Source organism: Pleurodeles waltl, chromosome 1_2 (assembly GCF_031143425.1).
Source record: "Pleurodeles waltl isolate 20211129_DDA chromosome 1_2, aPleWal1.hap1.20221129, whole genome shotgun sequence".
Taxonomy (NCBI): domain Eukaryota; kingdom Metazoa; phylum Chordata; class Amphibia; order Caudata; family Salamandridae; genus Pleurodeles; species Pleurodeles waltl.
Window position 1 is genome coordinate 43,936,843 of NC_090437.1, and position 26,651 is coordinate 43,963,493.

General features: G+C 42.8%; 1 protein-coding gene across 8 annotated transcripts in view; it reads right to left on the minus strand.

Moving 5' to 3' along the window:
- Positions 1–26,651, minus strand: part of PTPN13 (protein tyrosine phosphatase non-receptor type 13) — a 1,045,801-nt gene that overhangs the window by 993,584 nt on the left and 25,566 nt on the right. Inside the window, exon 1 of one of the 8 annotated variants that reach the window (XM_069236087.1) lies at positions 4,833–4,945. The exons of the other annotated variants lie outside the window; for them this stretch is intronic. The gene's annotated coding sequence lies outside the window, so the exon portion shown is untranslated. Of the gene's footprint in view, positions 1–4,832; positions 4,946–26,651 lie in introns of those variants that run through there. 8 annotated transcript variants of the gene reach the window in all.

Sequence of the window (26,651 nt, forward strand, 5' to 3'; positions counted from 1 at the left end):
GAGACATCCTCAAACCCAGAGACATCTTCAATTTCTGACCAATCAGCCATTCCAAATTCTTAGCCAAGTTGAAGAAGGCAGTTGCTGTCCAACTAGAAAGGAAAATCAAGGCCAATAAAAAGGTAGCCATTTAGGATTCAGAGCACATCACCACCCATATACAGACACCATCCAGGTAGTGAACAGCCCAGTGTTCTTGTCCACCTGGACCTCTATCAAGCACTCAATATAGTTAGTCACAGAGCCCAGTTAACCACCCTCAGGTCACATGTGGACTTTGAAGACAAGGGCAAGATGCTCATTTCATCCCAGATCAGCAGTTCCCGTACATCAAGATGAACTTATCAAGATCAGAAATCATTCTGATGAAGTGAGTCACTCACCATGTCTCCATCTTTCTGCCTATTCTAGTCAACCACCACAAGAAACATCTAGGAATTCATCTGGCTGTCAAGAGCATCAGCATCGAACATCACTAAAACCAGCATGGAGACAACACTCCACTCTAGATTAAAATCATATCCTATAGCAAGAGCTATCACCTAGATCAGTGTGCCGATTCCATACAGACGAAGTTGTCAGAAGACCAGTGGTGAAGCTAAACTCCTTCAAACAGATTTTGTACCGGGAATGAGGAAGAACACGCTTAATATGCATGCCTCAAAGCAATCAACTTTGATTTATCTGACAAATCACTCACGCACACATGGAAAACACCAAAGACTTTCCATGAACATCAATTCTCTAAAATGTCTGAAGCAGTTGGTGCAACATCATGCCATCCACTTTTTCTGGTGACATCACAAGGTTGAACCCTTCTTACACGCTTAGATATTCAATTTCCTCCAATTTGTGGTTGAGTTTAAGAGATGGACAAGGAACAAAAACTACAGAAAGTAAAGCTGTCCTGCAGTGCCCAACTTACTTTAATTTCCTAATGCTTCTTTCATGACCCCTGAAACCAGGGTTAACAAGAACAGTGCAGGAGTACCCAGGAACAAGCCAGGGTTACCAGTTGCCACCCCTTATCGATGCCCAAGAAGAGCCTCTGCCTGAAGGAATTCCTCATGAAGACATTCTCTAAACGACTTACTCCAACAGGACACCAACAATGAAACGCCCTACTGCAATCAATTCCAACTAACTCTCACTAAATTTCTTCCACATCCCCCATATAACACTCCTGTGCTTTACACACAGTCTAAGCTACACAAATACCCATACCTACAATTAATGGAAACAGTAACCTTTCTGTGAACTCCAGTACAGTAATTTATTTCAGGGCCGCTCCATGGTAAACAGTACCATTTCCTGGTTGGTATTATAGACACACATTCATTGCAACCAACTATCTAGTTGCCAGTACTTAACTGGTAATCTACAGCGCAAGTCTTCCTAATTGTTTAGGTTCCCACCTTTTGTTCCGGCAACACAGCCTACTAAAAACCTTATTATAAAGCAGACAGGCTAGAGAGAGGATTATGTTGCCAGCCATGCCTTTTGTTCTAGAACTTCCTCATTGGAGGTCATTATGAATGCATAAAGGTATCAATGTATTCCTCCATACATAACTGATCATATAATCTTACAAGCACACATTTTTTCTCTAAAGAAATACAATAGTTGGGAAACAGCTCAAGAGCGAACCAGGAGTACGCGAATGGGAGCATGCTGACCTGATAAAAAGAACCACTCATTCTCCGGGTTCTCTTACAGAGGGACACTCGAGTATGCTGTGCCAAGCTGAACTTTCAATGCTGGTAACTTTATACTGAAGCAGGCTGCTCTCCATAAGCAAGAACGAGCAATAAAACAAGATCAATACACAATTACTAGAGCGGGGCTTAGGAATAACACTTCTTTCTCCAAGCACCTGGCAGGTAACGTTTTTATGGCAACTTCCTCAACCGCTGCTGTTTAAAGCAGCAATCACACCAAAAAAAAGCAACAACAAAAAAAAAAAAAAACTTTGTCAAGAACAAAGGAATCTCTAAAATAATGTGGTGTATTTACTTATTGGAGAAATTACTTGATGTATAAGCTATAGTGCTGTTCTGCAAACTGAATCACTCACAGGTGCTTTTACTAAATCACAATTGAAACATTCTGCTGGGTAATTAAGTATGTACCCCAGTACCTCGAGGGCATTTCTCGAAGAAACAAAATTCAGAGACGCCCATTTGTAAAATAACTCCGTCTTTGGAGTAACCAAAATAACTGATAATTGAACCTGGGTTTAATTTGATTTCAATTTTTACATACAAATCGAAATGGTTTGTGATGTAAAGTCACTTTTTCTGTGCTCAGGAATTCATTTCTTTTTACATGTATACATATTTTCATATTGGTGTTGCTGATCATTAGGTGTCAATGAGGTCTCTCATCTGGTGCTCATTCTAAAATAGGATATCAACACGTTTGGACCCTCTCTTTGAGAGCCAGCACCAGATTTAAATAGAAATATATTTGAAACGAATTAAATACAAGTTAAAGTGTCAGTTATTTTGGATGTACAATAAAGACTGAATCATTTTACAAATCGGTGTCTCTAAATGTAGTGTTTCCATATCCTTAAGCAATCAATTGTTCTGTCAAGCTAGTCTCCTCGGATTACAATTCAACGCTCATACTGTGCAGTTTAGGTGTTCTCCTTAGGTAAAAACAAACCTGTTTTAGCCTGAAACGTCCAACAACGAGCATATCCGGTATACACTTTACAGGACGTCAACAGACGTGAAAAAAACACAATACATGCACTTTACTTTCAAAAATGGAAGTCAACAAGAAGTCGATTCTAAATTGGACAAAACAAAAAGGTAATGCAGATAGATATCAGTTAAGTCAAAAATGATGGAACTGGTTCACCTTCGCCAGTGGTAGCAATCCTTGATACAGATGCAATTTAAATACTTTTGGCCTCACAACATAAATGCCAATATAAGACAATTTTAAGATTAACTTTCTCCTTGCTAGGAGAAAAAGGATAGAAGGCAAGAGTTGCAAAGGGCAACAAAAAGATACGTGGTTTGAGAATTTTGTTCAGTTTAAGATTTGATGTCTCATGCTTTGTATACCTGCAGATCTATTCATAAATGGAAACCATTACGTTTGTCAGTCCACCCAGTTCAAAATGTAAAGTCTGCCCTGAAATCCTCAACCAGTCAGGTAAAGGAAATCTAAGGATGCTTTCGCTTCAGCACTCTAATCGTTAGATTCCTTCTCAAGAGCTATACAGTCCCAAGACAAATGAAAGCTGCACTGAGAATCTCTTTCCATTTTATCTTGATTTTAAGGCTAGACTGTGCCGCCAGGCAGGGACCATAGTCAGAAAGCAATTTTCCACTGGCAAAAGGTTGGTTTGCTGTCAAGCTGGTTCAGAAAACAAATTGTGCGACACTTCGTTAAAGTCTAAGAACTAAATGTGGCTGGCCAAGAGCAAGGAAGCATACCTTGCAACATGAAATACACAGAAGACAAATGTTACTGTGCATTAGGCATGGTGATCTACAGGTCTTAGGGCCCAATATGCTACCTATGACTGACTCCCAAGCTAATGTACTGGACACGTCCAGTCCTCTTGGTCCACTAGTAAAGTCACAAATAAGCTATTTCGCACTATCTGCACACCCCTCCCAAATAAAAATCGCGTGCTCTCCGCCACACGAGACTGCTAAATTTGTTTACAAATCGTCCTTTTTTCGGTCTCTGGCATTAAACTTCGTGACACAAACAAAAACACCCATCCTCTACATAATATATAAAAACGCGAGACCCACTTTTGGAGATGAAAATTCGAGACATTACCAAATAAAACAAAATAATTCATACATGTGTTCACTCTTACGCCCCCCTCCCAACCACCTTCCTCCACACACACACAAAACATACAAACATCTTCAACTTATAAATTTGACACTTTCCTTTTGTAAGAGGTGAGAAAGCCAATAATCTAACAGGGCGAACAGAGCCCAGTTTTAAGGATATGGCTCGGCTCTTAGAGAGGACTACGAGCCGAGCCCTGAAAACGCGTGCCATGTAAATCGTACAACAAACCACGTAAAGTATGATAAAGTGTCTTAAGAATTCAAAAAGGTGTATTTCCTTAACAAGTGGAAGCGTTGGCATTATTATTTCACATTACAGTAATGCGCTGAGAAGTACTTAAGTGATGGATGTTCAAACATGAACTGCCCCACCCCCCATACACACCAGCGTCCTCAGCGAACCACGAATTCAGTGAACAGCTACAGTTTATTCAAACACAACAGGTTTTTTGTACAACTGGTATTCATATGAGGTGACATAAAGAGACAAGTTAAAATATTTGTATAATAACACGCAATGTGTGTAAATGAGGAAGCCGCGACTAATCTTTGGTGTTTAGTTTCTCTTTGTACATACCAGCCACTAAATGGCTATCTTTGACTCTCCTTTATACCTCAAACGATAAAGCTCTGTTTTACTTCTTTGTGCATAGGTGTACCATCTAAACCTCGAGTTGATTAAAGTTGTGGCGCTCGCGCTTTTCAACCGTAACGTTATTACCTTGGTAAAATGTGTTCTAATCAAACGACACCAACCAAAATGATGGAGTGGGCGGCTGGCTGCCTCTTACACCCCTCTGCTTTTTTCTGTGAACCATCCCCGTGCAGCAGGTCACAGAAGAGCCGAAACCTTACTCTTCACGTAAGAGTTAAGAAGTGAAACTTCTAATGTTTTCTGTGAGTTACTAAAGCTGCATTGTGACCGCAGATGGCGCACACTTCCTTCTGCGGTACTTTCAAAACAAGTATCATTCCTGCGAAACAAATGAAGAGGAGGTCCCGGCTCACCTGCTGCGTTTCACGGGAACATGCCGGTTGAAGGAGGTCGCGCCGTAAGTGCCAGCATGAACCCCAGCCGGGCGGTGTGTGCCAGGGGCAGTCCGGTCAGCATGCCGCCAGTGCTGAGCCCTGGAGCCGTGAAGGGCCTGCCGGTGCAGCGGGAGCGGCCGCCGTTGCCAGGAGCAACGGACAGAAACACGAGCCTGCAGGGCAGGGGCGGGGCCAGCCGCGGGGCGCGCAATGAGGAGGGCGGACGAGTGCAAGGGGCGGGACTAGAGCGGGACGCGCTAGTTCCGCCTTCCGGCACGGCGCAGTCTCTGTCCGCACCTTTTCATGGACGGGGGATGAGAGGCAGTGAGATACGCAAACTGCTAAAGCCAGACACGCGTAATCGCTTCTTTTTGGCTGTTTCGGAAAGTGAATTACTTCTGGGTCACCTTCGGTTTCCAGGCCTTCGATTTCGTTATCAGCTGGAAGCTTTACGATTGTTTCGATGTAAATGAACTAACTGCCCGGCCAACCTCTGAAAACAATGATTTTGAAAGTAAAGGTCAGAAGTGAAAATATTATTTAAGAAGTAATCCGAGCACCCCATATTTTGGCGAGGACATCTGCAGGCACTTGCACTGAAGAACACAAATGAAAGTCAGACGATTAAAATTATTGGTGGGCACACAGCCTCTGGTCTCACTCAGAACGATCTTTATTCGATTAATTAAAATCATAAAAGCACAAGAGACTCACACAAAAACAATTAATATAAAACCATAAATGCAGTGGTGGAAATGGGCAGGATCAGAGGAGGACAAAGTGCCCCTACTTTTTTAATTGATGAAAAACCGTTCTTCTACTTATTAAAAGATAACTGCCTCAGGGCGTAAACTCCGCTTGTGCAAATGCTTCAGCTTAAATTTCATTCAGGGAGTTTCCTGTGCTGAGAGATGTAGGGAGTGGAAGGCAGCTTAACAATAAACAGGCCTTCTTGCCAGCGTGCCTCCTTGCCTAAAGAAATGCAGATGAGCACAAATGGTTAAACTCCAAATATAAAGGGGGCTTGGAAGCAGGTACTGATTTCATTGATCCAATCACACTGTTTTCGACTGGTAGTGTAGGGGAATTACCAGCTGCACTTTGCTGTGTTTGTTTTTCAGGGCAGTTAAACAAAAATAAATCATTACATACAGTCTGGGTATTACTAAAACCTATATTTTTGAAGCACCGTTTTTATCTGAAACAATTTTTGCACATTAGATAGCTGACTGTCTTATACTGGGTGTAATGCAAGTTTGACATAATGACTTACATTTTCTCAGTGCTTCCTGTCACAGGCGCTCCTAGGACTAACAACACAAGCCACAATGCTCCTTTGCACCAACCAAGAATTCATTCTTTGACTTTTTGGTTGCACACAGACTTCAGTGCTTTTACTAATAGAGGTTTCATAATACACAATAGTGCACATACTACTGACTAACATATTTTTTTTTCATTTAATCAGTGAGTTAATATAGATGTAGCTACCTGAAGGTGAATCTTGTTTTTGTAGCCACACCTCTGACCCCACACTCATCGGCCCTGCCCCCACTGCATGCAGCATCACAGTCCCCATACATTTTTTAATGCACTTCAACCGCTGCATAAATTTACCTATGCACCAAAAACCCTTCATAAATATATCATATCTCGATCAGGAGCATACTGACCGTGAACTACTGCGTTACACGCTATAGACCCCGTCTTCTTCTATTTCTATATCTAATAGCTAAACCTAACTACATAAAAATACTCCCTAAAACTTGCTAATATCTGTAGATAAATCGGTGCCGGCTTGAACAAAACCCTTCCCCTGTAAAAGTGGCAAAATAAGCCTCTGGCATAAAACACAATAGTGCTTGCAGCCACGCAGCTGACATTGTTAAATAGGTTGCCTCAAGAAGGGAGTATGGCTATGCCAACTGCACGTCGAAACCAGGGAGGCCAACTAAACCCAAACTGGAGAGCAGCAGCTCCGCTCCCTTTTGGAGGGCTTCCCTAGCAGACGGGAGATACTGACAAAAGCAATACAACAAAATAAAAAGTGTGAACCTTAAAACATAAACAGAATAAAACGAACAGGGTAGACCACCTGAGATTGCTCCCAGGTAACGGAGCCAGCCAACTCTTGGGCCCGCTGCCATGCTTGACAAGAAAATCAAAATAGATGTCACCACAGCAACAATGTAGCCCCGATCGGCTGTTCTGAGGATTTTTACAGAAGGCACACCTAAGGCAAGCCCTGCTGCGCCCATCCACACCCGGACGGTGCCAGGGGTCAGGCCCTCTGATCGTTCAGGGTCTGCCACTTTGCGATACACTTCGGTGGTGTTACGGGAATTGGCCCCTTCCACCTTCCACCCATAATGACCCATGTCAGATCCTGGGTCCAATGCAAGCTAATGCCTGTTGCGGTAAGTGCAGCTTAACCTTTCAGACTTTACGGACACCTACAACTGTGGACACTAAAGTGCCTAATACTTCCCATGTGGCACACCTTTACTCTGTGAATTGCCATTCACTAGTGAAACAAAAACGTGAGGTACTTTATTTCCTCACTGACTATTCACCGGATGTTATTTTCCTAACGAGACATGGCTGACTGACTTCTCTTCATCAGTCTTACTAGCAGCCTCACCTATGGGATATGCAATTGTTAGATGGGATAGATTAATGCAGGGGTGGCGTGGTGGTGAGGTCATTTATTTTTAAGCATACACACTTTTGCACCTTTTCAGAGGTTTCTATTGAGGGTGTGAGGCTGCTTTCTTTTTGCTGGCGCTATCCGGCAATTTCACGCTAGCAGGGGTCCTTTTATATCATCCTCCGGGGCTGGCCACAAACTTTGCAGTCTCTCTTGCAGAGATCCTACCGGTCTACGTCTTGAGATAAGGAAGTTTCACAATCATTGGAAACCTCAATCTCTACTTTGAGGACGGTGAGTGCCGAACGACAGCTGCCTTGATGGGTGACTTCAAAGCTCTGCAGCTAGCACAACTGGTACATGTACCTACGCATAAATTGGGACATATTTTGGACCCCATTTTTTCAAATCTAGTCAATTTAGTGGTGGATTCTCCTCTCCCCCTTCTTTAGGCAGATGATTTCGCACTCCCTTTTCATATCGAAATTGGCACACTGCCCCCTATACCGTTCCGTGGGCAACTAGTTAAAACAAGGAAATAGACTAAGGTGAATCTAGCTCTTTTTCCAAAGCACTAGAAGCGAGACACCCTGTAATATCAGACTGTGTAAACACAGCTGATTCACAACTAGCAGACTGGATAAAGGGTGCATTGGAGCACGTAGCCAATCGCACTATGAGAAGAATGAAGCCCTCGGCGGCCTGGTTTAGCAAGGAGCTAGCTACTAAAAAAGAAATGTAAACTCCTTAAACAGGTTTGGCGCAGAAAGTATGATCCCACTGATAAGGCTACTTACTTGACCACTCTGAAGAGCTACAATAGGCATATTAGGACGACGACGATTCCTGAATACTACGCGCTAAAACTGGGATGGCTCAGAATGACTCTCACAAACTTTTCACTACAATGAAGTCATTAACCTCTCTTGACAGGGTGTCAGCAGTGATCACTATCGGAAGAACGTTGCAATGCTCTGGCTCAATATTTTACAAGGTGGTAATGATTTATTCTACTCTACCGAGGTGGTAAGAGATGCCCCCTTTCTTAAAATTTGTTTTGAGCCTGCAGGAGATAATGTCAGACTCTCCAATTTCTGTGGAGGACCTAACCCCTCTTTTAGAATCTGTTAAATCGGGGGCCCATACAGACCCCATCTCCTCCGCCATTTTGGAGAGAGTGATGAAGGTTTTGGCTCCCGCAATACGAGAGCTGCTTAACACTCTTTCAGGTCGGGTTGACTCCCCAGTCCTGGAAACACACACCATAGGGCTGCTTCTTAAGAAACCACTATTGGACCCTATAAAACTAGAAATCTTTAGACCTGTGTCACTTGCTTCCCTTTGTTTTCAAAGCAGCAGAAAATATGTAAACTTACAACTTTCCACCTTAAAAGAGGAAATAGATCTCCTCCATAAGCCCCAGTCAGGTTTTTGGCCACAGTATAGCACTGAGTCAGCTTTGTTGCTTACCTCTGAGACCATCTGGTATGCGGTGGACAAAGGATACACAACAGCCTTATTGCTGTTGGACCTCAGCACAGCCTTTGATACAGTGTCCCACAGCCTCTTTCTTGAGCTGCTGTGGAATTGTAGGAAAGGTCACAAAGCGTTGCTGTGGATCGCTTCCTTTCTTTGGAACCACACCTTTCAGGTCACTCAAAGACTCTGCTTTTCCAAGGTTTTTCCAATATGGGAGGGTGTACCACAGGGCTCATCTTTGAGCCCTGCTGGCTGATATCGTTGAGCATAACAGCTTAAACATCATATTTTACGCCAGTGATACACATTTGATCTTCACACTTTCCCAGGACACCGATTACACAGCAGCTCTCTTGAGATCGTGCCAGTCGGAGGTCACTGAGTGTATGAGCCACAGTTACCTTAAACTTAACACCAGGAAAACTAAGGTCCTCACCTTCAGCAAGCAGCCCTTAATTTGGTCATCAGCCTGGTGGCCTAATTCGTTGGGGACACTACCTGTACCCAAGCCTAAAACCAAGAATCTAGGCATTTGGTTTGATTCAAGGCTGTCATTTGACAATCAAATTGCAGCTTTGTGGGTCAAGTCTTGGGATTGTAAGATCCTTAAAAAAGATCTTGGACTTTCTACCAGAAGCAGCTAGGAAGACAATTGTCCAGTTGTTAGTGATATCTAGACTGGACTATTGCAATGTTTTATACCCGGGGTCTCCCAATCTTGCTTGAAAAGATTGCAGCAGGTGCAGAACACGGCGGCCCAGCTGTTGATAAAACTAATGAGAGGAGCCCATATGGCCCCAGCGCTGGAGCAATTGCACTGGCTTCCTTTAAGGGAAAGAGTCTCCTTTAAAGGCAGGTGCCATTGCCATAGAATTCTCAATAAAAAAGCCCCACAATATCTGCACTCAGTAGTTAAACCACACATCCCTAGAAGGAATTTGAGATCAGCTGGAGCCTCCTGGGACTTTATTCCCACCTTTAAAAAGGTGCATGCAGGTGGTGCTTTCTTTGGTGTCTTGGCTGCTAAAATACGGAACTCTCTCCCCTTATCATTCAGACAAGAGTCCTCTGAGTTAGCTTTACGGAAGAATCTGAAAACCCTGTTCTTTAGGCGTATCTAACTGAGGCCGATGTGGCTTCTCGGGGCTGGATCTCTGGAACGAATCCTGCAGTGCTCCTGCAATGCTGGGACACCGCTAGCGTGGTAGCTATGCCCTCTATAAATCACCTTATTATTATTAATATTAAAACAATGTGAAATGGAGAGTATCTTTTGGAGAGAAATTATCGCAGGTACAGGGACCCGGGTCCTCCACTTGGTTTCCCCAGTGGAACGGCCAACAACTCATGTAAAAGATTTAACCTGAACCTAATCAGAAGAAATCTATGGTCGGGTATCATGACCTCTCAGAGGTTAGGGTCGGTAAAGGGACAGGTGTTTAGCGCTAGATACGTCCTTACGGAGGGTTCAGTGAGCTCCCTTGCTTCCCGCTCTGCAGACACAATTGACAAAGTGTTGCTTCACCCAGGGCATATCTTTTCCTGTAAGCCTGTCCGGCATGTCTAACACATCTTGATGTCCTAGTTTCTGGGCTGAAGATTTAATATGGTGATACCAAGGAATGCTGGTCACTCCATTTATAGCCAAGCAGTCTTTGACAATTAACTGGTTTGACTCCAGAGCTGGGTTAGTCCAGATCCTAATTCAGAGCAGGAGGAGAGATAATACCACCTTATTCAGGATGTACCCCATCTCCAGTTCTTTATGACCAATGCATGAGGCTATAGATGGAAGAACAGAAAGAAGACTTCTGAGGAATTTATTCTCCACCAAGCTAGGTGCTAAAAAATTGGAAAGCATCACTTCTGCTTCAGAGAAAGTTTATGACAAACATTTTTTGCACCGGATTCGCTATAAGATATACCAAGTACGAAGTGCTCACATATTTCTCATTATGGGTACCACAGTTAAAGAATGCCCATTTATCCTGCTGAAGTTAATCAGCATTTATTTAATAAAATAAATCGATTAAAAATAGCTCTAACCACTTAAGTCAGTAGTCACATTGGACAGTTTTCTATTTTCTTATGGCAGTGCTTACTTTGTAAAAGAATACAATGCAGGGTCCAAGGTGATGCTCAGAAGCCCCCAGCTGGTGCTCTCTAATTTCGAAGGGGCCGGGGAGCTAATACCGAAGTCTTGATTCTACCCCATCCCTCTTTCATCCACCGCCTGACACTCTCTGCCCCTTTATCTCACTCTTTCACTGTGGTGTCTTATGGCTATGAAATGAGAACTCACCAGTTATATCACGCTGGGAAAGACCTTTAATGCACCTCAACCATCAGCCACAGGTCCCGTCAACTGCCGCACTTAGAACCCCCCCACGTTTTTTTATATACGCTATAGAAGGCTCACCATTAACATTTTTACCTGAGAACACAGCGATGTCATCCCACATTCACGTTCTTTTTCATCCTGCTTTCTTTCTCACTAAGCCAGTCGTTCTCTTCCTAATTTTTTCCCCCTTTTCTGTTTCTCCCCCTCTTGCTTGGAGTCAGAAACTGATAAGGAACAAGCAGTACTGGTACCCAAACAAAAATGCTGATCCAAAGCCTACTGGTTGCCAGTTAGCTATGGTATTCAACAATTAAGTAAAGCAAAACGCTTCAAACAATAACATTTACTATAGCATAGGCGCTTGATTAAGACCACATGATGAATGAGCAGCTGTACCAAAATAAAGGCATTATTCCACGTTGAAGTCTGCTGGCACTGCTGATGTTTTAAAACTCACAGAGTTCTCCAGACCTGTACTGCAAAAAAAGCTAAATCAGCAACTTGCTCTTCAGTGAAATCAGTAACTCACATAGTTCACGTCTACATGTGAGAAAATGGGGGCTACTAGTCTCCATAGCTGCATTTCAAGTCATAGCAGTGAAAATGCGACCATTGCTCACATACCAGCAAACAAACCAGCTTTAATAAGCAAGTCTTTATGGAAGTCACTTTCCATATGCTGCCTCAATAATCATTAGTCTCTCTCTCTCTCTCTCAAAGCTCCACGTTGATGAACTACGCATTTTACTCCGAAGGATATTCAAGGCCTTAGGTTTCAGGACTTCACCTTTTCTTCTGAGCCGTGGACCATCACTCCGCATCAGCCTTGACTCAGTCTTACTGCAAGTTTATTCACCAGTCTTGCAGGTTCCATTGACCCACTGCTGCTTTCCCAAACTGCAATACAAAAGCCTTTTGAGAAAACTCCCAAGAAGCACTGGCAGCAAGTAGTCAGATGACGGACACCAAAGGCTACTCTGATGGTAAAGTGAGCAGCGAGTACTTAGTGCAAAGATAATGGTCTTCTTGAGGTCTGGGGCTTGCTGTTCCTTGAAGCACATTAGCGAAAGCTAACATAAACCTTATGTTTAATACAAAGTTAGCAGTCAGGTGGCAAATCAATGTTTAAATTAAAGTAGAAGACTGTTAAAGAAGATATGTTTTGGTATCTACATTTGTATAGCACACATTCAATCATTAGTAGCGATTTACAGCGCTTTCACCAGTCCAGCAACTTTCCAAGTGGTTCCAGAGTCACTACATTAGACTGGAGTCTGTCAGCCTGTAATGATGAAACTCGGCATGTCATATTCTTAGTTAGGTGGCAAGGTCGCACACATTGAGGTACGGGGTGTATGTTTTTGATGTTAATGGGTTAAGGCTGGTGGTGTTGGTGGGGTATGGAGAGAAAGAAGGGACCAGTCCTACTGGGTACAGGGATAACCAACGAAATGGTACATATGGTCGAGTTTTAAGTTATGTTAGGAGTTCTGCCCGATGTGATCTGTTGGATGTTACCATTTGGCGTGTCACGGTGCGAGGTGCTGTTGTGACCATGTTAGTAGTCCACAAAAATGGCACATCTGTATACATCTTGTTCTAATGTTTTCACTAGGACGTTTGTGTGTCTACCTGTGTTGAAGCATTAATTACAGCTTGGCGGCAGGTGTTTTTTTCTCACCTGCTTAAAGGCATCTACATAGAGTAAACCTAGACAAGGGTGTAGCAGTGTGCTGTGTGTGTTGATATCAAAAGAAAGTAATGACAAAAGACAGTACTCAACCCAGTCATTCGTGTGGTGACCTGAGCCGAAGCCATGCAACCTATTAAAGTCATGGATACAGCCTAATACTGTACACTGATGCCAAATGAGCAAAATAAAAATAACATTTGGAATAGCATTCAGAATTGGTTACCTTAGCAGAACCGATGCAACGTTTTAAAAGCCCAGAATTCACAAATCATCCTAGGCTACAAGAGGCCACATTTTAGCAATGGTTCGCATCGCCAGCTCTTTTCATGCACCATAAGGTTTCTGAAGTTGAACAATCTCCAAAAGGCAAGCACCAACCATGTTAACACTCAAACAGTAGCGAGGATGACACCCTACACATGTGTGCGACAAGTAATGCTTGGTAGGCTGCTTTCCTGACAGAACAGGACACACGGGGCGTGCCATGCTAGCATCCTGTCTTCATCCCTCCACGCAAGCCCTTGCCTTTATGTTGGGTCCAAGAGACCCGTGCATTTTCTTGTGGATATGAAATGTGATCTTCCCGTCCCCTACATTTTATTCATATAACGTAGCTTTCATTTTTTGTTGAAAGTGACATTTTAGGTCAGCCAACACACAGGAAGCAAGCGGCAAATCAAAGGACAAGAAACCAAACACACACTTAAAACCTGGAGTTTAATCAACAGGTGTAAACTTAAATGCAATAGAGTATTACACATTTGATTAAGACAAAGGGGAGCACTGCTTTAAACATGTTCTGACTGCGAATTGTAAAAAGTGGATAGTGCCAAGGATAAGTGTGTATTTATCTATGTACATTTTGCGGCATTATGTTTTATTCACATATGCAACAAAAGCAACTTTGTAAGAACACGACACCACAAGAGTCAGTCTGGCATCACAGACTATGGCTTTAATTAAAACAGAATTTAAGAACATAATGATCGATTTAGAGACTATTTAATTTAATAACCTGAGTGGACAAAGTGGCATGCTGCAAGGTCAAAATAAAATACAATGCACAAGTCAGGTGCTATATATTATCATATAAAAGGACATGGGATTTGTATCACAAAAACGAACGTGTTTCCAACAGTTTAAGCGAATCTTACAGTTCGACATCAGGATATATTTGCCTCGGTACTTTAGTATGATGACTAAATTATAAATAAAAGTTTTGTGCCGAACACACCATTTGCCCATTCTTTTAAGGATGCATCATGCCGTCCACAAGTCTACATTTTGCATCGAAAACCCATCCTGTACTGGGGAAGGGGGAGGGGGTGTGTCTTTAACTATAAGGTGATTAGTCACTACTAGAGGAACCAAGAAACATGCCAAAACAGGAAGGCCTTTCATATAAACACAGAGGTATAAAGTGAATCATACCTCCTGATCGAGAAGGTAACACACATAATGTTCAAAACATCTTGCCTATGTCTATATTTGGATAAGCGCCTGCTGTGAATGAGGTAAAAGCAACAATCCATTTGAGTTGTTTGCTGACGAAGACTTGTGCAATTCAATATAGACTTCTACAATTGAATCCAGAAGTTCTTCCAGGTAACCCAATATATTGTACTGAAAACTATTTTTTGTATTCTTTTAGCCTATTTTTCCAATCCATGAGTACATAATACTGTTAGCTTGCTCAGCACTAAGGGTTCACCTCAAAGTCCCTGGTCATTTTCCCAACAAGGTAAAGGCACGTCTACACAACTACAGCTTTCTAGAAGCGTGAACTAAAATATTATGACCAATATGAAAGTTCATACATGGGAAAGTCCAATTTCCAGGCTTGCAGGGTGTGAAATATAAACAAGCAAACAGGAGTAAGACATTATTTCATACAAATAGGAAAACTGAACAACGTGCAGCTGATTAAAATTAATAGCTAAACAGGACTTCCCTTTGAAACATACTTTTAAGGGTCCACCTTTAAACCAGAATGTATAAAAATAAATGAAGGTAAACTGAAATTTACAATAAAATCATTGTAATTGGAGAAGGGTGTCTTGGAGGATGCTATGCCTTAATACTTTGTCATTAGTGCAAGCTGCCAATTTTGTCGCTGAATCATTGCTCCCCTGCAAGGCGAAGTGGTCCAACACAAAGAAGATGTGGTGATGGAGGTGCGAGAGAGCTACAAGTCCTCCAGTGACACACATACATACAACCACTGCTAACATCTAAAGCCTACACAAAAATATACATAAGAAGCACATACATTGTCTAGGACAGAGGAGACACCCCAAGATGCAATAGAATAGCCAGGAAACTCAAAACCAAGGGTACAGCACATCTGTTTTTGGGATAGGTAACACACTAACATTGAAACCGGAAAACTATGTACTGGGACAGAAACTATTACACGTTGGTTTCAGCCACACTTCTGCGTGGGTTGCGGAGCTCAACGTATTTGTATTTATTTATTTGTTATGCCAGGCATATATCACAAGATAATTTTAGTCTGAAGATATGGACGAGGTCGAGGGCGGAAGGTGAAGAAAAGTGGGGAGAAGACAAGAGCAAGCATAAATTAATTACTGAAAAGGAAAAACTACAAATTCAACACTCCATTAGACATTCCGGATTATATTATATACCAGGCATGTCTGCCATTTTTGAGCCGCCGGGGCACTTTCTTACTGTAGAAGAGGCCACAGGTGCTTGTGTAGCCTCTTCTGTAATACACAATGCACCAGTGCATATACAGTGACAGCACTATTTTAAGAGGGCATTCCCTCATTTGCTTGGTGTGGCCCCATGCAAATGAGAGAAACACTTTGCCTCTCTGCCCATGCCATATCATGGACATAGGTGCAGAGGCTGTCGGGAGGTGCACCGACTGTTCCACAGGCAGCTTTCTGGGGGGGGGGGGGGAATGGGGCCCCCACAAATTCCCCTGCAGGTGGATGGAATCACTTACTGCACCTGCCTGCAGGGCGATATCTGCCTTCCCTTTAAAGTCGTGAGTGCCACCTGCAAAGAGAAAGAAGGAACGACAGCTCGAAGCAGCATTTTGTCTTTTACTATATGTATCCCTCAGGGCAAGCGCATGTTTGCAGCTGCCATGGGGGCAGCGCGTTGATGTTAATTGTTTGCACCCAGGGTTAGTACAATGTGGTGTATAATAGGAAGCCAATTCAATATAGATCGATAGGTAGAAATATGGTCCAGTTTTTCCAAACCAACCATAAGTCTGATAGCCCTGTTTGAACCATTTGCAGTTTACACATTATCTTGCGTGGGGCACTGAGAAAGGCAGGAGGTTAGGGTCACCGAGGAGATGCGAGGTCTGCTGGCCACATGAAAGGGATTACTGCCAAGGTTGTTGTGATTTGCTAGCTTTTTCTTAGAGCGGAGTGGAAGACACATAGACCAAGAGCGCATGCCAAGGGTGGCAGAAAAGGCACTGATTGACATTTGGGTCAGGTTCAGCTGTGCTTAAATACAATAGGAATTACCTGCCATTTTGGGATGCTTACATATGAATACAGTTGACGGTCATTCTTTCAGTGTCTAAAATTTAATATCCAACTGTGAGTGCTAGCCCCATGTGGCCTGTTTTTTTCCCCTCAAATTTGAGTTTGGACTCAATCCTTCACCAAGTCCCCCATTCCTAACTACTAATCTACCTCCGAAAACAATAGCAGACCTCTTGATATCAACACCAGCTCTGCCTGGCTCTCCACCTCCATGCTATAACCTCCCTTCAACCACTATAACCTAGAGAAGTGCTCCATAAGAATCCAAAGAAAAGGTGTAAAGAGGGGATTTCACTAAAGTAAGAATGTCTGAAAACATTCACAGAGGCAGCACAATAGTATTGTACTCAAAATACACAGACCCCGAGATCTCTCTCCCACCACCCATACCCCACCCCAGCAGGAGACCGTTGTACAAACACAACCTCATGATCCACCATTAACAGACTTGGCTTCAGTTGAAGGCCTTGAGACCCATAACTCCTTTTGAAGGACCGCCTGGTGGGGCGATCCACAACTCAGATTCTTGGGTCATAGGCAGAACAAACACAGAGTAATATAGCACGAGGTTGAGCATGCATGAAGCCAATGTGCAGTACTATGCTTTCAACATCACTGTCTGAACAACAGAAAGCCCACCAGAAAGTGTACGAACAGAATGGGTTGGTAGGTGGTTGCAACAAAACAGACTGTCACATTTTGGTAGCACATTGAGTACTTTTGGTTGTGTGCAAGCAAGGTAGAGAAGAAAAGGAAAGTGGTAAGAACAAGGGTTAGGAATCCAACTGAATCTAAAGAAATAGATGTGACGTCCTAGTCATTAAGGATGAGGCATACCAATGTCCACAGGGAAGAGCAGAATCATGCTGAAGTAATCACAAAAGCGACTCAATAAAAACAATAAGTAGCAAGGTTAAAACAAACTATGAAAACACACACAGAAACATTGAAATTCTTTAGAACTACAATAATTTGAAAGAAGTATTCATGACAATGAATAAAGATGGTCATATGGAGCAGAGTGAGGATACTTTTTCCCAAGTAGAGTGCATTTACAGTTTTTCTCTATACTAATATACTAAGAATTATTGCTGTTTAAGCAATGCCAAGTGTATACAGCACCTCCCCGTGGTATGACCGGTTCATAAATTACTTTTAATCGTTCACAGCCAGCCCAATAAAGTCACCCACCACTTTTTGATGGTGAATTACTTCACCAAAACACTGGGCAAGTTCAGAAGTGTCAGGTTTGTTTTTCCACACCTACTTTCAATCCTTGGTTTGAAAGATTAAACCAGTTTTTAAGGCGTGAGCCACTGATGTTCACATCCAATTGTTAACACCCATCTTTCGACAGATACGGCCAATTAACCTGTTTAAAAAAATCAGAGTTTAAGAAGGTAGAAGCTCTCATCAGACCAGGATCCTCATGAGTTACTAATAATCATAGGTGACTTTAATGCTAATATATATATATATATATATATATATATATATATATATATATAATTTTGAGAGTGTGGCAAGGAATTGTTAACCCCAGACCAATTTAATGGAACACCTTCTGCATCATTCATGAAGCAAAGTCCAAATCTAGATCCAGAGTTATTTGCATCCTATGAAAGCTAGCATTTACTATCATTAAATAACTACATTTATCTATTGTACTGTGGCTGCTTATATATATATTAGGGTGCTGGCTACCTGGCTGTCTGCTTTTTAATATTGTCATTGCTCGAATTATAACATTATGATTCAAAGGGAGAATGACTTTACCTCCGTGTTTTTACTGTGCAAGTATGAATTCCTATATTTCCAATAAAGCAGGCAACTGACAGATTGGCATAAGCCAACAGTTTTATTTAAAAATACAATTTCCATTACCAGAAGCCAAATTGCACTGCAATGCCAGTTTAAAAAATATATTCTAGTAGTTCGGAGGTAGGCAGACAATGCTCAGTGCCAGCAAAATGGCCCTGTGACTTAAACTCTCCGTGAAAATCTACAGTAATCTGCAGGCCATAAATTTGAAACCTGACAAGGTAAGCTCACCTTTCCATCCTTCCATGATTGGTAAACAGTATAAAATGTGCAATATTAACATCTGTTATGTACCACATTTGGAAATTGCAGAATACATTAGTAGACATACTCAGTTTTAGTGACAAATGAATTAATCTTCCAGGGGATTTCTATTGATTCCATGGTCAAAAGCTTGACCTAGTCCTTCAAAACTTGTGAAATAAGTATCATGAAGGGTAGTAAACAAAGGAATAACAGTAAAAGAAAATTTAAAATAGTTAAATGTAGCTACCATATAATAAAACAAAACAGTATTTAAAGAGATATAAAGAAAAAGCATGTGGACAGACTGTGGCCAAAGATCCATTAGCTCATTAAGAGGAGACATTATCAAGAAATGTTGTCCCTTGTTGAGAAGGGGTGTGCTGTTGCCTTTGACTGCGTGTCTGCTGCTCTAATTAGGTCTCAAATGTCAAAAATATTTATGGAAAGGTGTTCACTATGTCAGTTGCTAAAACAGACTCCATTAATAATACTTTCTCAGTAAATTAAGAACAAGTAGCACGTTTAATCTGAAATATTGAGCCATTCTACCCATTATGGCCAAACAGAATCTCAACGGGCTGTGTTAAACTAGATCCAATTCTATGGGCTAAAGCAATTTGACTGTTAAACCAGTATTATATCTATTAACTCAATTCAAAAGTCCTAACAGGGCAATAAAATAGTACAGCTAACATTTAAGAGAGAGATACAAACTACCCCACTACCTATAGATTCATTGCCTTGCTGGATGCTGAGTAATAAAAATGTTTGGAAAGTAATTATTAGTGGTGTTACAATGTACAATGGCCTAAAGTAGGGTGTGCACTGTATCCATTAGGTTTAAATATTTTCACTTCTGATAGATAAGGCAAATTAGTAAAATAGGCTGAGGGCAGTCTAGCTAAATTATTTTATGAATGTTGATGTTGCAGTCCAGCCAGATCATATCCCTAAGTGTCTCAAAAGTTCGCATTTGACATATTGGTTTTGTTTGTGCCTTGATGAATTGTTGTAGATCGGTGTAATTTGTTGATGAGTTTTCTTTAAGGCCTACCCCTTTGCTAAACGGAATATACTTCAGACTCTGGTTCAGTATAATGATTGAATTATGCACAAAAATCAAAAGCACAAGTAGTGGTTTTTGAGCAAGGGAAAACCAAGCACAGCTCTTTTTGGAATCAACACTGCTTGTTAAAATAAAATCAGATAATGATCTAGAAGATGAGATTACTTCAGGCTTAAATGTGTGAATTTATCTAAAAAACTAAGATAGCCCAAGCCCTACCCAACTGATATGTGTGCATTTACAGTTTGGTTCTTGTATTAAAAGCTTTTGAACCTAGAGCTACCCAGGCTTATTTTGCAAAGGTAAGCAAATATCCAGATGTAATAGCGTTGTATGGTATACAAGAATTCCTACATGTAAGAGAGGTGGCCCCAAATAATTTAAGATTATAGTTGGGCTTGGTTTTGATATGGGCCTTAAAGCTCAGGGTTCTTTTCCTAAATATCTCTGCTCCATGATCTTAAGGCATATAAAACAAGCATTGGTAAGGCCAACTGTTCTCAGCAATCCGAGATGTATTGGCATTGTCAACACTATTGTCTTTTAGCCATGTGTTATGGAGTGGCTAACGGGTACTGAAGTGACCACTAGTGGCAGGATGATTGAACGAGTAACACCGTGGCAGCTTCCCTGTGTTTGATCTTTCAAACCCCACAAGAGGCCAGTTTCCTATCTTTATTTTCCCGTCCTGTGGACTAGAAGGTTGCTGATTTGAGTGAGGATAAGTAAGCAAACTGCAGTTGTCTTGCCACCAAAACTCTCATCTTCCTGGGACAGTGAGCTGATCCAGTCGAGTAAGCCATTCTGAGAATCACACACAGATACTGTCACATAGGTACGGATGGAGAATGGAAGTGGCATGGGCAACAGAAAATAAGGATTGAAATACTGACTTGCACTCAGTTTGAGTCTTTTGTTTCCTTCTATATACCTGTATGCACATGTGGTGCATGTTATAGTGTGCACACTTGCATCACACACTGCAGCTGTATTTTATCAATACACACACCCCATTTCACTGTATAGTCACTGGAAGTGAAAGATGGAGATATAACACAAGTCAGGACTCATGACTTTAGCCCCAGGTGAATACAAAGGTCTTATGAAAAAAAAATAAACAAAAACAGCTCTGTATAGAGCAAATCTTTTCTCAGAAAGCAGTGGCAGCTGGCAGCTGGCAGCCGGCAGCCTTAGGAGGGAGGGGGGGGGGCGGGCGGGAAGCGCACACACACACACACACACTCATTCTTTCACACACAGGCACGCACGCACATCCATTAACAACACTCATAACATTCAAACATGCACGCATGCACCAAACATTCATTTTAAAACATCACACACACCCATTAACATTCATAACATTCAAACATGCACGCACGCACCAAACATTCATTTTCAAAGATCTCTCTCACACACACACACACACACACACACACTTACCTTCAGCCTCGAGGTCCCAGGAGGGTTGGGACTAATGCCATCCCTCATTGGTTGACCTTGGTCAGCCAATGAGGGAAGGCAGCAGTCCCAGCCTTGTCACAGAGTGGGCTGGGGTCAGTCAGACTGCTGACCCCACCCCACTCTGTGACAAAGTGTCACTGATTGGCACTCGCCCTGGGTGCTTCAGGGCTTAAACCTGAAGCGCCAGGTCGACGTCAATGGGTGATGCTTTCCTCGTCACCCAGGGGAGGGCCTCGAGGCACCTTTGCTGAACTGAGGTCAAGCCCATAGGAGCTGTGACCTCCTCAGCCCAGCAAAGTTCAACTCAGGCAGCCAGGATTGTGCGCAAATCACGCATTTCTCACCCCTGGCTGTCTGAGCTGAAAATGAAGAGTGTCTGTCAGGCTGACCTTTGTTCAGCCTGACAGACACTCTTCATGAGGGGCAAAAGGTGGGGGGGGCGTGGCCCCTCCGCCCTAAAGGACGGGCAGCGCCTGACAGAAAGCCAGCATAATCAAGATGCCTCTTAGTTTCAGTGAAGACACTAGCGAACTGTGCAGGAGACAACCATGGACCTTGGAAAATAAATGCAGCTGAGTAGGGGTAGCAAAGGGGGAGGGGGTAAGTAAAAGGGTGGAGCTGGGTGGGGGTGGTAAAGATTAATTAAGAAGACAAAAGCTGGAGCTGCGGCAGCAAAAGGGAGTTAGGGGAACAATAGAGGAGCTGTGTTGAAGGTGGGATGTAAAGATAAACAAATAACAATAAAAGACAAAACCCAGAGAGGTTGCAGCCCAACTGATATGAAAAACAAGAAGAAAAAAAGAACCCTTGCCAGGCCAGGAAAACTCCAAATAAGATTTAAACATTTAGAAATTGCATCCTTTGGCACAATGCAATGCCAAGGAATGGTGTGTGAAGCAAAGGCTTTTAATTATGTGCTTTTCACAACTATCCCGCTATAATGCTCCTCAGTGGCACCACCTGCCTATGACTCAGTAATAAATGTAGTGGGTCTTGTAGAAATGAGGCAAGCATTACGTTTAACAAGGTTGATTTATTAAAGCATGCATTCTTTGTGAGCCTGCCAGAAACATCTGTTGCTTGGGTAATGGCACCACATAAGACACAAAGTTGTTTTCATGCATGTCCGCAGAAAAAATATATAAAGAGAGGCATGTAAAAACTCAACAATACCAGCAGCACTGCACGCGCAGTGAATTGCATCGCGATGCAACAAAACCCCTTCCTGCACTTTGGAATAACCCTAAGGAAAACTAAAAGCACACACGTCACAAGTAACATATAAACATTGGCCATGCAAGTCACCGTGAGCACTAGACAATACCTGATAATGTGCCACAATCGTGAAGCCTCATGCGAGCCTCCGTATTTGAGTAAAAAAGAAAAAACACACGCACACTAACACAATTCAGAAATTACACTCCAACCACAGAAGCAGTTCACAGTGAAGTAAACAAGCTGAAGGATCTGTGAAAGAGAGAAATAACAAGCATTTTCAATGCAACGGGTCTCGCATTAGCTCGAGTTAGAGCTATTAGCGTTATGATGAAAAAAAAACGCAGCGCGGTCGCACTATGTAAAATGCAGCACGATTGCGCTGCATGGAAAATAAACAGATGAAGTAGTCCGGACACCATGCTGAAAACATCAAGCCTCATATGTTTTTAGTAGTTTACCTGTGCTGTGTAGGTGGGCTAAACACCGGAAAAGGCATGACGTATGCATGCCTTTCACAAATGAAAGCAAGCAGATTTTAAAAGGCAAGCCCATGAACCAATGTAAGTGACTGACGTGACACGGGCGTGGTTTGAAGCCCAAAGAGAGATTACAGAATGGGACGGAGCACTTTGTGCTCGCCCATAAAAAGGAGACAGACACGAAGCACAGATTCATTCCTGTTTACAGTAAACAAGACTTACCTTGCGCCTTTGCAAGTCTGGACACAACTGAATATGCTCCAAAGACAGGCAATCAGTGTTTGACATTTGACCTCTGTCTTTGAATGCACAGGGTTAGAAATTGGGTTTCTAGTTGGCTTGGGTAGGCATCTAAGCCAGGCATAACCCACCACTCTAGTCAGAGTAAGGGAGCTACACACCTAAGATAGCCACTGCTCACACCCTTGGTAGCTTGGCACGAGCAGTCAGGCTTATCTCATAGGCAATGTGTAAAGCGTTTGTGCAACACACACACACACACACACACACACACCAGCGACATAGTAAATACACCATAAGAGAGACTCTGCATAATGTAAATATAAAATATATTGTTCATAAACCAGAGACCAAAACCTCATGAAACAGGGATTGCCTTGCCAACTAGGTAGTTGTCAAACATCACAATGAGTTCAATAAAAAAGTATTTCTACATTGCCCATATCATCAAAACACCATTACTGTGCACATTATACAGTCACCTCATATATTTAGCCGCCATGCTGACAGTGCAAGGCATCAGCAATATACCACCATGAGAGCATATAATACAGCATGTAATGAATAACAATCCTGGATCACCAATAATGTACACCATAAGCACATCGGTAACCATGGTGATTACTTTGGTCCTAGAATACAGAGCAGGTTATGAAGGAAGCACAGGAGTCACCACCTCTCACCAAAAACACAAAAGACAACAATATCTCTGCGCTCCTTTGTGTTAGCCGATAAATAAATCCAAAATGTAGGTTTCAGGAACTCTTGTGCACCTACGACTTTAAATACATTAATTCCTGAAACATTGGCAGTGAATATAGACCTCTGTCGCTCCTGGAGTCCTCTCCAGAGGTCTCACCCCTCCCTCCCAAGAACGCAGGACAGATGCCCCCAGCACACCAAGTAAGTGCAGCGGGGAACACTCAGAAACAAGTAGGGAAAAATGGGGTCTCATTTATGAAGAAAAAAAAAAAACACTTGCCAAAGCCGGCTGCCCATGAATGCATAGGACAGCCACAGCAACAAAACACTCTCTCTGCACTCAGGGCGGTGACATCGGCCCCACCGGGCTCCTGGGTGGATTGTCCGAGGTCACGGCGGTGAGAAGCAGCAGAGAGGAATGCAGCATTGGACGACGCCTCAGCTACTGAAGTGGATACCTGCTTGTGCCACTCCTCGCATTGGGGTGTGGGGGTTGCCTGGGGGAGGACGGGACTCGGCACTCTTGGCATCGCCGCAGAAGGGCACACAGTCATGGGTGCTCAGCACGTGCTTCCTGCAGGTCAAGAATAATTCTCACCTCACACTACTCTCCCTGGAACAAGAAGAGGCAGCAGAAAATCAAAGTGCTCACCGCGCACTTTTCTCTTGGCACAGCGCTCACCACGCACTAGGTGTAGAACTCACGGCAAAACAAGGAGGCAGACACCCCACCCTGCCCCTGGAGAACAACTCGGGAGCACTAAGATGCAGCGAACAAGCAGCAGGCCAGCAGAGTGACAATCCTTCTTGTAGCCTAGCAGGCCACAGGTCAGCACAACAAACAAGTCAGTCAAATGGTGCTTCCTCCTGGCAGCATAGCAGATCCTTCTATCAGTGTGCAGTCTATAGAGCCAGCAGCGTCTGGTTACAAGTCCACGCAATGTCTACCATCATGGGGTACAACTCCTGTACTTATACTTTAAATGTTTGTTGATCTAAGGGGCACTTTAAAAAAAACTTAAGAAGTGCACAACATCCCCTTTCAACCCTAGCCCTGGCTCCAGACATCAGTAGGAGTAAACAAGCCCTATGTGTGAGGGCACGACACAGCCTACACAAATGTAAGTGCACCCTGTCTCCCTCTCTCCCAGCCCAGTTAGACCATTCAGTATGCAGATGTAATCCTGTTACACCTCCCCCCTTTCTGTGAGATGGCAGTCTGTAAAGTATGCACAAAGCCCAGCTGTCACTCTACCCTAGACGTGGATTGGAGTCAGGCTGCAAAGCATAAGAGTCATAAGCACAGTGAAATGTCCACTTTCTAAAATTGGCATTTCCACAAAAAGTAATGAAAATTCCCCCCACACCAATAAGCAGGCTTTCTCACTAATATCCCAAGCATACCAAACATGCCCATGTTACACCTCACAGATCAGAATTTACCACTTAATTATCTTTAAGGAAAGGAAATTCCCAATGCTAGCCTGCGAGAGGAGTAGGCCTCACATCAGTGAGAAACCAAATAGGCTGTTTGTCACTACTAGGACATGCCACAAAATGAAGGCATGTGTCCTACCTTTTACCTACACAGCACCATGCTGATAGGGCTACCTATAGCCTACCTTAGGCATGACCTATGTGTAGAAAAAGGGGAGTTTCAGGCTTGGCAAGTAACTTTAAATGCCAAGTCAATGTGGCAGTAAACGGCGCAAACAGGCCCAGCAGTAATAAATTGGCCAGAGTCTTAACGCCAACAAAAAGAGGGTCAGAAAAATAGGAGGAGTAAGGCAGAAAGTTTGGGGATAACCCTGCCAAAAGGGCCAGGTCCAACATGCAGCAAATGTGACGAGATAAGAACAAGATACACCTGCCTGTTTACCAAGGAGCTTGAAGAGAGTGAACACAGGACTGACTGTGTCAACTGCTTTTCAACAACAAAAAAGTAGTTCCTAAAACAGATGCTAAAATGGTGACCAGTAGATTGATATTGTACTTGGTCCCTGCTCTCAGGGAGGGATAAACACAGCAAGAGACATGGCAAAAACATGCTATGGACAATTGGGAAGAAAGAATAGGATAGTGTCGATGGAGCCAGCAAATGGGAAGCCTATGGGCAGACCGAAGCCCACAAAGTATATACAACATGTCTTGAAGAGACAGCACGAGCGCTGTCTAGCCAAGACCCAACGTCGACCCAGGTTACTAGCTCCCAACTTCACCTGGATGCCCAAGTGCCAGCCACAAACTTAGGGATGTACAAAGAGAAAGGGTATGGGATGGGAGGAAGATAAAGGCGATGACCCACACTAACCATCTGACAATGGTCATGGCAATAGTCGTCCAGAAGATGAGGTGACCAGAAGCTTCTTGTAATACTGCGATTAATGTTAACTCCAACTAGTTTTGTGTCTGCTGTTGTTAAGTGTGTAGTCTCAATGGTGAGTCCCTGCAGTAATCCCCTTTCCCATTTTTGTTGCTCCTTCTATTCCTTGATGGCTCATGCACTTCTTTAATAGAACCCTAGAATAGAAGGCAGTGTTACCCTATTGTATATCTAATCCACACTGTACTCAAACCCCCCTCCCACACTCTACACCTACCTAGCATTGAATGTAGATGTGACATTTGACTTGGAACTCCAAATGTTGTGATTGATTTACTTCCAAATAATAGGTACTCATGAGACTATACACAGAACTTGCAAACACAAGGCACATATCAATAGTATACATTCAACACCTCATATTAGAGCTGAAAATATGAAATGCACACCAGAACAGATTAGTGCTGAATTGTCTTATATCTTAAAAGACTGGTACTACATCTATGTTAAAGCATCACATCAATGTTATGGCATCACTAACAAACACTT